Raw genomic sequence first — 9433 nt, 5'->3', positions numbered from 1 at the left:
ATTGTCCATTTAGAGTGTCTTGTGATAAAATGATCAATAATTATGTTCGCTCTCTAATGAAGTTAATATTCCAATTCCAGCTCATTTGTTTAAATGGTTCCAATCTGGATAGCTCCAGAGGATACTATACATTCCTTAGGGATAAAGGGGCAAGTGTAATAGACTATATTTTTTGTTCAAATGTTCTGTTTGGATGGATAAACTGTATGGCAATAGGAGATAGAGCGGACAGTGATCATCTTCCACTTATGATGTCCTTTAACTGTAATTCAGTTCATACAAGGGTGTTGACGAATACTACATTGCAAGGTTTGGAACAAGGAGTTAGAAGATTAAAATGGTCATTGGAGATTGATACAAGTGCTAGAGCCTCGTTGTACTCTGAACAATTACTAGTGAAAAGAAGGCAGGTGATACAGTCCCACTCTGATATAGGTGGGACTTACCAGCAAATTATTATGGCTCTTAGACCCGTAGTATCGGCTCCCTTTCAAAAGAAGTCGAAGAAGGGCAATGATTCATGGTATGATAAAGAATGTATTATGCATAAAAAGCAGTTAACTAGAACACTGAGATATGCAAAAGTCGCTGCCAATAAAGAAGCTATGGAATGTTATTTGACTACTCGCAAGGCGTATAAACGACTTCTCCAAAATAAAAAAGAAAGGCTTTTATGTAGCAAATTGGAAGGCCCTGGAAGCTGCAACGAAAGAAAAAAATCAAATTCAATTCTGGAGTTTAATTAATAGAGGTTTTTTACATCAAACCAGAGGAATTGTAAATTCTATCTCACCTGTAACCTGGATTTCTCACTTTAGTTATATCTTTGGGAGTGAGATAGACTTTCCCTAACCATCAGTAGATATACCTAACTGCTCTGAATGGCCTCCGGTCTCATGTAATGAAATTGTACAATTGATTGAGATTATGAGGACGGGTAAGGCGCCAGGTGATGATATGATACCAGCGGAGATCTTTAAGTTGGACCTGCATTGGTGGTCCCCTATTTTTGCCAATCTTTTCACGTGGATTAATCACTCCGGTAGAGTGCCTTCCGAATGGTTAAATAGCATAGTGATACCTAGATATAAAAAGGGTGATCCTAAGGAACCCTCAAACTATAGGCCTATCAGTTTAATCAATGTGGCAGCGAAATTATATGCCAGATTTTTATTGAATAAACTTATAGAGTGGGATAACACCCAGGCTATTATTCATCATGAACAGGCTGCATTTAGAAAAGGCAGGAGTACTATTGATCAAGCATTTATATTACATCATATTATATGTAAATACACCAAGCATGCTAAAAGATCTCTTTATTTGGCCTTTGTGGATTTTACATCAGCTTTTGATTTAATTGATAGAGAGAGGCTGTGGACCAAATTATCCATGACCAATATAGATAAATGCCTATTGTGGCTTATTGAGATATTACACAGCCAAAATACACTTCAAGTGCGATTAGGCAATTTAGGTTATTTGACCAAAAAGATCCAGGTCAATAGGGGGGTTAAACAGGGCTGTATATTAGCTCCTTTTTTATTTAACTTTTATGTAAATAATTTGATCCCACAAATGTCCTCTCTATCTTTTTTTCCTCCTTCTATAGGAGATAGGAAGATTTCTATTCTGCTGTATGCAGATGATTTAGTTATGATGTCTCAGAATCAAATTGAACTTAAGAGGATGTTGTATAGATTTGGTGAACTTTGCAAGGAAGAGCATTTAAAAATAAATTACTCTAAAAGTAAGATCATGATTTTTGGGAAAGGCTCTGTCAATCATAAATGGAAGCTTGATGGGCATGTTATAGAACAGGTAAATTCATTTAAATATCTTGGCATACAATTTTCAAAGAGTCTGACCTGGAAACAACATAGTGAGATGATTTTAATCTCCAGTGCCAGACAGATGGGTTTGTTAAAAAAAAATTTTTATGCTAGAGGCGGACAGTTAATTCCCCCACTGATTAAAGTTCATGAAGCAAAGATCTTACCTCATATGTTATATGGGGCAGAGTTGTGGGGAGACTCATTTAAGGGAAAGTTAGAAGTCTTACAAAATAAATTTTTGAGACAAATATTAGGACTGTCTCCAGGCACTCTTGCGGTTCATATTAGAGCAGAGCTAGGACTGCCATCTTTAGCCATTAGAATTGACTTTGCTTACTTCCGATTTTGGAGAAGGATCAATGCTATAGAAGAGTCAGCTCTAGCAAAAGAATGCTGGAACGAACAGATGCTTATTGGAGGATGGGCCAATCAGGTTTTTTTTAAGTTAAAGTATTTTAACCTGGAGTATGACAAGTTTCTGTGCCTGAGTCCTAAAGAGCTCAGGGAATGGATTTATGACTGGGAAACTTACCAAGACAAAGTTTCTTTATGCGAATCTCGATATTCGAGCTGGTATCCCCATATTAACATCCAGCATATGATGTCCATTTATTTTGAGACTCTGACTTACCCACAGTTAAGAAGAGCTTTTACTGAACTGAGATTTCAACAAATGCCTTCAGCATATTTAGAGGGTAGATATAAAAAAATTCCTATAGCAAAGCGCCTTTGTGTTTATGGATGTGGGCAAGTTGAAGATGTGTTACATTATTTACTGATTTGCCCCTTATATGGGAATCCGAGAAGCCGTTTTTTGGAACCAATAGTAAAATCCCTGTGTGGTTATTCCCCTGAACAATTAGTTTATTATCTACTTGAGGATTTACAATCAAATGTTACTTTTGCTGTGGCACATTTTGCCCTTGCGGCTAAAAAGATAAGATCGTGTTTTATTCAATTTGTTAATAACTGAGTTTTACTGTATGGCACTATTATACTAAAGTATATATACATTTTATATATTTTATTTTTCTTTCCAAATGTAATGACCTATGGTTAAGCAATAAAGGATTTGATTGATTGATTGATTGATTGATTGATTGATTGATTGATTGATTGATTGATAAATTTTGACAAACGGGATGCAGTGGGGAGGGGGAAGAGAGGGGTTTGTGGGTATCAGGAAATTGGAGAGGGAGCAGTGGTGAGACAAATGGGATGGAGGGGGGAGGGGGAAGAGAGGGGTTTATGGGTATCAGGAAAGCCTAGCACCCATGCTTAGAGATTTCCCAAGATCATGCATCTGGAGCAGAGTCTGGAGTCTTTCCTTTCTGGGCAAGTCTATCAGTGAGCAAAGAGCGAGAGAGTCCTGTAGTCCCATTGCCGACTCCGTGTCCTAGCACCATTTTGAAAGTGCTGAGCTGCTGGCTGCTTCCACTAGCACTCTTGGCCTGGCAGCCACGTCCACCATTTTGAAGTCAGACCTAGACCAAGACTTCTTAATAAGCCATGAAAACTTGTTTCCAGTTTCAGCAGAGATGTGCCTTTGGCTGTCCAAAATCCACTTTCACGTCCTGATGTGGAGGTGGCTAAAAACAGTTTCCTCTCACGCTCCCCAAGAGAGATGGACCTGGCTACAGATGAAGATGACTTACAAGCAGGCTATTGGCCATCTTGACAGCAACTCTGCGTTGCTAAGCTAGCCTGGCAGCCATCTTCCCCGGAGGATGAGAATGGCATGTCCCCAGGTCTTCGGCACCGAGTCTATCTGGCTGTTTTGGAGTTCATTAGCTACATGAAGTGTCCGCTCCCTGTTCTCTTCCTTCTGAAGACGACCGGAGGTTGGCAGGAGTCAGGCACGAGTCATATGTGGGTCTGCATGCGTTGGTGGGCAGGGCGCCCATAGTCGGACTGCTGGGACAGGGAGGTATAAGAGAAGCGGGAGCATCCTGAGGTCTTACTGGCCTGGTCCGACTGCTCATACCCGCTCTCGGCCTTCTCGTAGCTGCTGGGCTTGACGTAGCTGGTGAAAGCCCGGCTGTAGGGGGCTGTGAGGTAGGCCGTCCCGCTGTACATGCTTTCCTGAGGGCAAAGTCGCTCGTGTGGGTCATAGGCTGCACGAGAGCCTGGTGTACCCAGGGTGTACCGGTGGGCATACTCATTCAACTTGGGCTGGACCGGCCCAGCGGAAGGGTAGAGAGAAGATGCCCCAAACAAAGGTCGGGTGGTTGGCGTGTACTCAGAGAAGCTGCTTCCTAAACATTGCTCCTCAAGGGCGCGGACCTTGTAGTAGCCATTGGTGGGATCCTGGGGAGGACAAAGACAGAAATGCCAATGAAGCAAGGTTAAGGTACCACCAAATTATTTGGAGGGCCGATTCACAGTGTGGTGCAATGGTTAGAGCATTGGACTACAACAAGGGAACCCCAGGTTCACCTCCCATAGCTGCTTTAGGAAAGAATGAAAAGAATGGACCCATTATCGAGAAGTTCACAGGTAGGCCTCTTTGCCGTCAGGTGTGGTGGGCACTAGGTTAGACAGCATTAAGAGAGCATTAGACCCACTGCCCACAAATCTGCTATCCTAACTATTAGTGGAGAACAGAACTTTTCTGTTTCAAAGGCAGGATGCCAGCAGGTACCACCTGCTGAGGAAAAGATGCCAGGGATGATGTTCGTGTTCTAAAAACACTGGGAAGGCAGGGTATACATGTCTTAAATCAATGAATAAATGTCACCATCACACCCTGCTTTTGAGCATGTCGATTCATCTGGTTGGCACTTGTGGAAAGAGAAGGACCTTTTGGCATCACCCAGTAAGGCCACACATCTCTGGGGGTTCAAAGTGTACATTACTGTACACATCTTTGCTGGACCACACTGACTTAGAGCCTCAGTTTGGGTGGATCTACTGTGAGTCTCCCACACTCCCAGTTGAGCTCACCTTCAGTTCTTGGCTCCCCGTCACCATGGGCTCCTTGCCATCACCCTTTGTCTCACTCGGCCGGCTTGGGCTGCTATCGCTCGTGGTGATCTGCACAAGGATATCTGCTTTGGAGAGCTGCGCCCCCCGCTTGGCTGCAGGATTTATGGACAGACAGAGGTGTGAGCTGAAAACTTGGTCTTCTACAGGATTTCACTCCAGGGGATTTAAACAATGACATCTGCGCACATTTCAGATCTTGGAGAGCTCTGGGATGGGCATGTGAAAACACCAGGAAGTGGAAAGATGCACTGAAGCCCTTCTTTGATCTATCCCTATGTAGATTGCGTAGCATTATTCAACGGAGGCATGGGTGGATCCATATCCCCTTGGGCAGCTAGCTGGGAGAAGAGCAGGCCCATATATCTGCTGTTCGCAAGCTCCACTGGTGGCACCATTCCACCCACTGGTTTTCCCAAGAAACTGTGCAGGGGCAAGTGTCTGCGGGACCCCAGGAAAACTGCTCAAATGCTTGCGTCTGGAGCCGCCGTCCGTAGCAGGGAGATGTCAGGCCAATGGAAAAGGAGGGGGAGAGGCTTTGAAGACCAGGTGGGGATATTCAGTGGGCCTAACCAAGTCCACAGACCAGAGGAGCTCAGAGGAAGAGGGAATAACCCTGCCTCTATCCAGCATTCTGACAATGCAGCCTTAACTATAGGCTGGCAGCAAACAGATCATTTGATTTTGTACCCCAACTTTCTCCCCAAAGGTCACTCAAGGATTGGTGACGTGGGCTGCAGCTCAGGGGCACAAGGCCCCACGTAATTCCTGGGAGGGCTGAGAACCGTTGGTTGGCAAACTTCAGTCTCGAAAGACTATGGTAGAAGCCTGCAGCACCCAGTAATCCCAAGCACAGACTTAGCTTGAAAATTTATTTTGGCCAGCAAAAAAACATAACTTTTTTGGTTGCAATCCTACCCTGCGCTGGAACAGGCAAGCCAAGAGGCTTGCGTTGTATCCAGCACAGGACAGGGGCCCAAGGCGGCCCAGCCAGAGGCAAGAGGAAACTTTTCCCCTTACCTCCGGGTAAGGTGACTTTTCCCCTATGGGTCTCCTTGGACTTGTGCCAGCTCCTGAGGTGGCACAAGTCCAAGGACAGCGGAGTGGCTTGGAGCTGCTCCAAGCTCCCCGGGAACGGGGGTTGGGATCCAGCATAAGCGCTGGATCCCAGCCCCGCCTCCCGCTCCCCACCTGCCCACCGCCCGCCCTCCCCCCACCCAGGAATGCCTCCCTCCCCACCTTCCTTCCCGCCCACCCCAGAGGCTTGCATCAGCCCAGGCTGAACACAGCTGAAAGAGCAAAGTCATGAACGTCAAGTGCAGTGATTCCCAAACTGAGGCTCCCTGGGAAGCCATGGAATCCAGCCAGGGGAGATGCAGAATCCTGGTGAAAATCTGCCACCCTATACACTATAGGATTGTAGCCCTAATGGGGAGCTGTGGCCAATGGCCCAGTAGGTCAAGGGAACTGCTAGTTGGAAAGGTTTGGGAACCACTGCCCAAGGGGGGATGAAAGTCAAGGTCATGTTGTGTCACATCAGTATTCTGCCCTCCCCCTCCAGGACCTCAGTCTCAAGCTGGAGATTATCCCCTTTTCTTCTCCCAACAATCCCTGCCAAAGTATGCTGTGCAGAGAGACAGTGGCTTGCTAAGGTGAGTTTCACTGCTCTGCTGGGCTCTGCACTTGGATCTCTCTGCTTTGAAAACTGGAGATCTGGCGGGGCCCCAGTGAGTTCACCATGAAGCTTGTTCCTGGTGAAATTAGTAGAGGGGGATGGGGAATCTTACCTTGGCGGCACAAGCTGACGGTAGCGGAACGTGCGCCAAAGCGATTCCATGCAGTACAGTTGTAGGCCAAGGTGAAGTCGCTGTCATGCGTTGGGTCAATCAGCAAAGCAGAGAGCACCCCTTGGTCGGTCACCATGGTGTCCACCGTGAACCGATCTAGCGAGCCAGCATCCAGCACCCATTCACCCCACGACCAGGCCTGTTGCAAAGAGACAGGGGGGCAAATCAGAACCATGGACAGGTAGAAGATGATGGCTGCAATGCTAACCACACTTTCCTGAGAGTAAGCCCCAGTGAACAAAATAGGACTTACTTCTGAGTACACCTGGTTAGCCTTGTGCCCGATGGGTACCAAGCCCAAGGATCGACTCTAGACGCTACGGGGACGATTGGCCATTCAGAACCTTCCAAGGTTTTGTGGGAAAATCTAAACTAGGGATTCTTAACCAGGGTTATCCATACCCTTTGGAGGTACCAGAACCCAATGAGGGAGGTATGGGACTCAGGCTGCAATCCTAACCACACTTTCCTGAGAGTAAGCCCCATTGAACAAAATAGGACTTACTTCTGAGTAGACCTGGTTAGGATTGTGCTCTCAATATCTGAACAATTAAAAAAAATTGTTGTTAGATTAGGTGATTAACTATTACCATTATTTATATGGATCAGATTATTAAGTATCACCACTGTCAATGCAGATTGAGGCATTCTGATCCTTGCTATCCATATGTAAAGTAGAACCCCGCTGCTGACAAAATAGTGGTACCTAATAGGACTGGTGATGATGCTGATTCCTACAGACTAGTGAAGAAGGTATGGGGACACACTGGGCAATCTATGGGGGGTGGGGGGTCTGTAATAGTAAAAGGGTTAAGAACCCTGAACTAAGCAGTGTGGGTTTAAAATCATGGGTTCAATATCTGTACATTCTAACTACTTTGGCACACATGCATTCCACCTTTTCATCCAACTTCACAAATAATATCTGGTTTCTTTTGCATATGACATACCCTACTGCCTTTCCAAAGACTGGGGCTGGCCTTCTGAGGTGAGGGGAGGTTGTACACAGCCTGCCCAGGCCTCAGAAGGTCTTTGAAATGCACTTCCAGCTTTGGTTGAAAACCAGGGGTGCCTTCAGGACTCCAGAAGGTCTCCAGGAGGCTTTATGAGGTGCAGGAACACTGCAGGCTACCTCCTCGCACCTCAGAAGGTCAGCCAGAGTCTTCAGAAAGACATTTTGTGAAAACCTGGAAGTGCCTCTCCAAAGGCTCCGGCTGAACTCAGAAGACCTCCTAGACACGACTTCCAGTCATGCCTGGGAGGTCCTCTGAGGTCTTCCAGTGGTTGGCAACCTTCAGTCTCGAAAGACTATGGTAGAAGCCTACAGCACCCGGTATTCCCAAGCGGTCTCCCGTCCAAGTACTAACCAGGCCTGACCCTGCTTAGCTTCCGAGATCAGATGAGATCAGGCATGTGCAGGGCAACAGTTGCTGCTCCAGTGTGGGCTTGCAATCCATGTTGAGTCAACTCCATGGATCACAACTCCATGGATAAGGAGGACCATCTGGTACATTCAGGTCTGGTTAAGGCATGAGGGTGGAGGGCAAAGGCGAGTCAAGCACTTACAATCCTGTCGGGGGGTGGGACGCTCCCCACCAAACACTCCAGCCGTGCCTTGGCCCCCACTGCAGTCTGCAGGCTTGGTTCCGCGCCGATAATGGGCGGCCCTGAGGAAAAGACAAAAATGACGGATGCAATCAGGTCTGGTCAGATTTCCGCCAGGCTCACTGCAATAGGTTGCTGTGCATGACCTGGTTCCAAGACCCCTCACCATTCACAGCTACTGCCTTCTCAGCCACTCCAATGCGTGGCACGATGGCTTTGCAGACGTACATGCCGGCATCTTCCTGCGTCACAGCCTTGAGGTGTAGCGCGTTTCCATTGCTCGACACCTGTGGGTACAAGTGAATTCAGATTTATTTACTGAAATGAAGGGATCAGTACTCTTTTTCCAGCCCAAAAAAGGATACCCGGCCTCAGTTATCTAACCAGGGAACAGAACATCCTAAACTGAAGGCCTGTTTGGACAGAAGGGCTTCACAATTTTCAAAGTGGATTCAAAGTGGATTCAAAGTGGGTGGGTCTCCTGGTGCCACAACCAAAACTGTGTCCTGTGTGTTCACAGGCTCAGTTCAGGTGGGGAGGAAGGCAGAAAGGGGTGCCCCCCGTTGACCTTGGCAGACAGTCAGAATAAAGCAAAGGTTCTATATCTCTCTTACTACCACCATGGTCTTCCACCTGGCCCACTGTGCTATGAGACAACAGGAGGGGGTAGAGATTGGTGTTCCCAGATTTGTGTTTGGTAAATTACACACAACTTGGGAACCTGAACTCCTGGTTTAAGTCACTGACCACACTAGATCCCTTCTTGGTCCAGGCTAGGGTAAGAGGTGGACTCCCCGCCCAGGTACAGGTGAAAGAGGCATCAGAACCAACACCTACAGTCAGGGGCTTGGGCTGGGAGATAAGGCGGGCTCCAACTGCAGGAAAAAAAAGGAAAACAGGGGTTAGGGGGGCCCATCGCTCAGTAGTAGAGACCTGCTTTCCATGCAGAAGGTCCCAGGAGTGGATTTTCTTTTTTTTCTTTTAAAGACAGCACTTGCCTTCTTTGTGAATGGCTTTTTGGTTGACAAGCAGTTCATTAAACATTCTTCTTAAAATCTGCAGTTTTATACACTGTTGTCTTCAATAGTGTGAATGAACGTGTGTTTATGCATGTATTAAATAGTTTGTTTTCAAAAACTTTGTATGTAGATACACATCTGCCTG

The 9433-nt window shown here is 46.4% G+C and overlaps 1 pseudogene; it reads right to left on the bottom strand.

The window, feature by feature from the left end:
• Positions 1–7982: 7982 nt before the first annotated feature.
• Positions 7983–8099, bottom strand: LOC136636057 (5S ribosomal RNA; annotated as a pseudogene).
• Positions 8100–9433: the final 1334 nt, after the last annotated feature.

The sequence above is a fragment of the Tiliqua scincoides genome, unplaced genomic scaffold (assembly GCF_035046505.1).
Source record: "Tiliqua scincoides isolate rTilSci1 unplaced genomic scaffold, rTilSci1.hap2 HAP2_SCAFFOLD_77, whole genome shotgun sequence".
NCBI lineage: Eukaryota > Metazoa > Chordata > Lepidosauria > Squamata > Scincidae > Tiliqua > Tiliqua scincoides.
The sequence above is the reverse complement of the archived record's forward strand: the minus strand, read 5'-3'. Positions and strand labels throughout refer to the sequence as shown.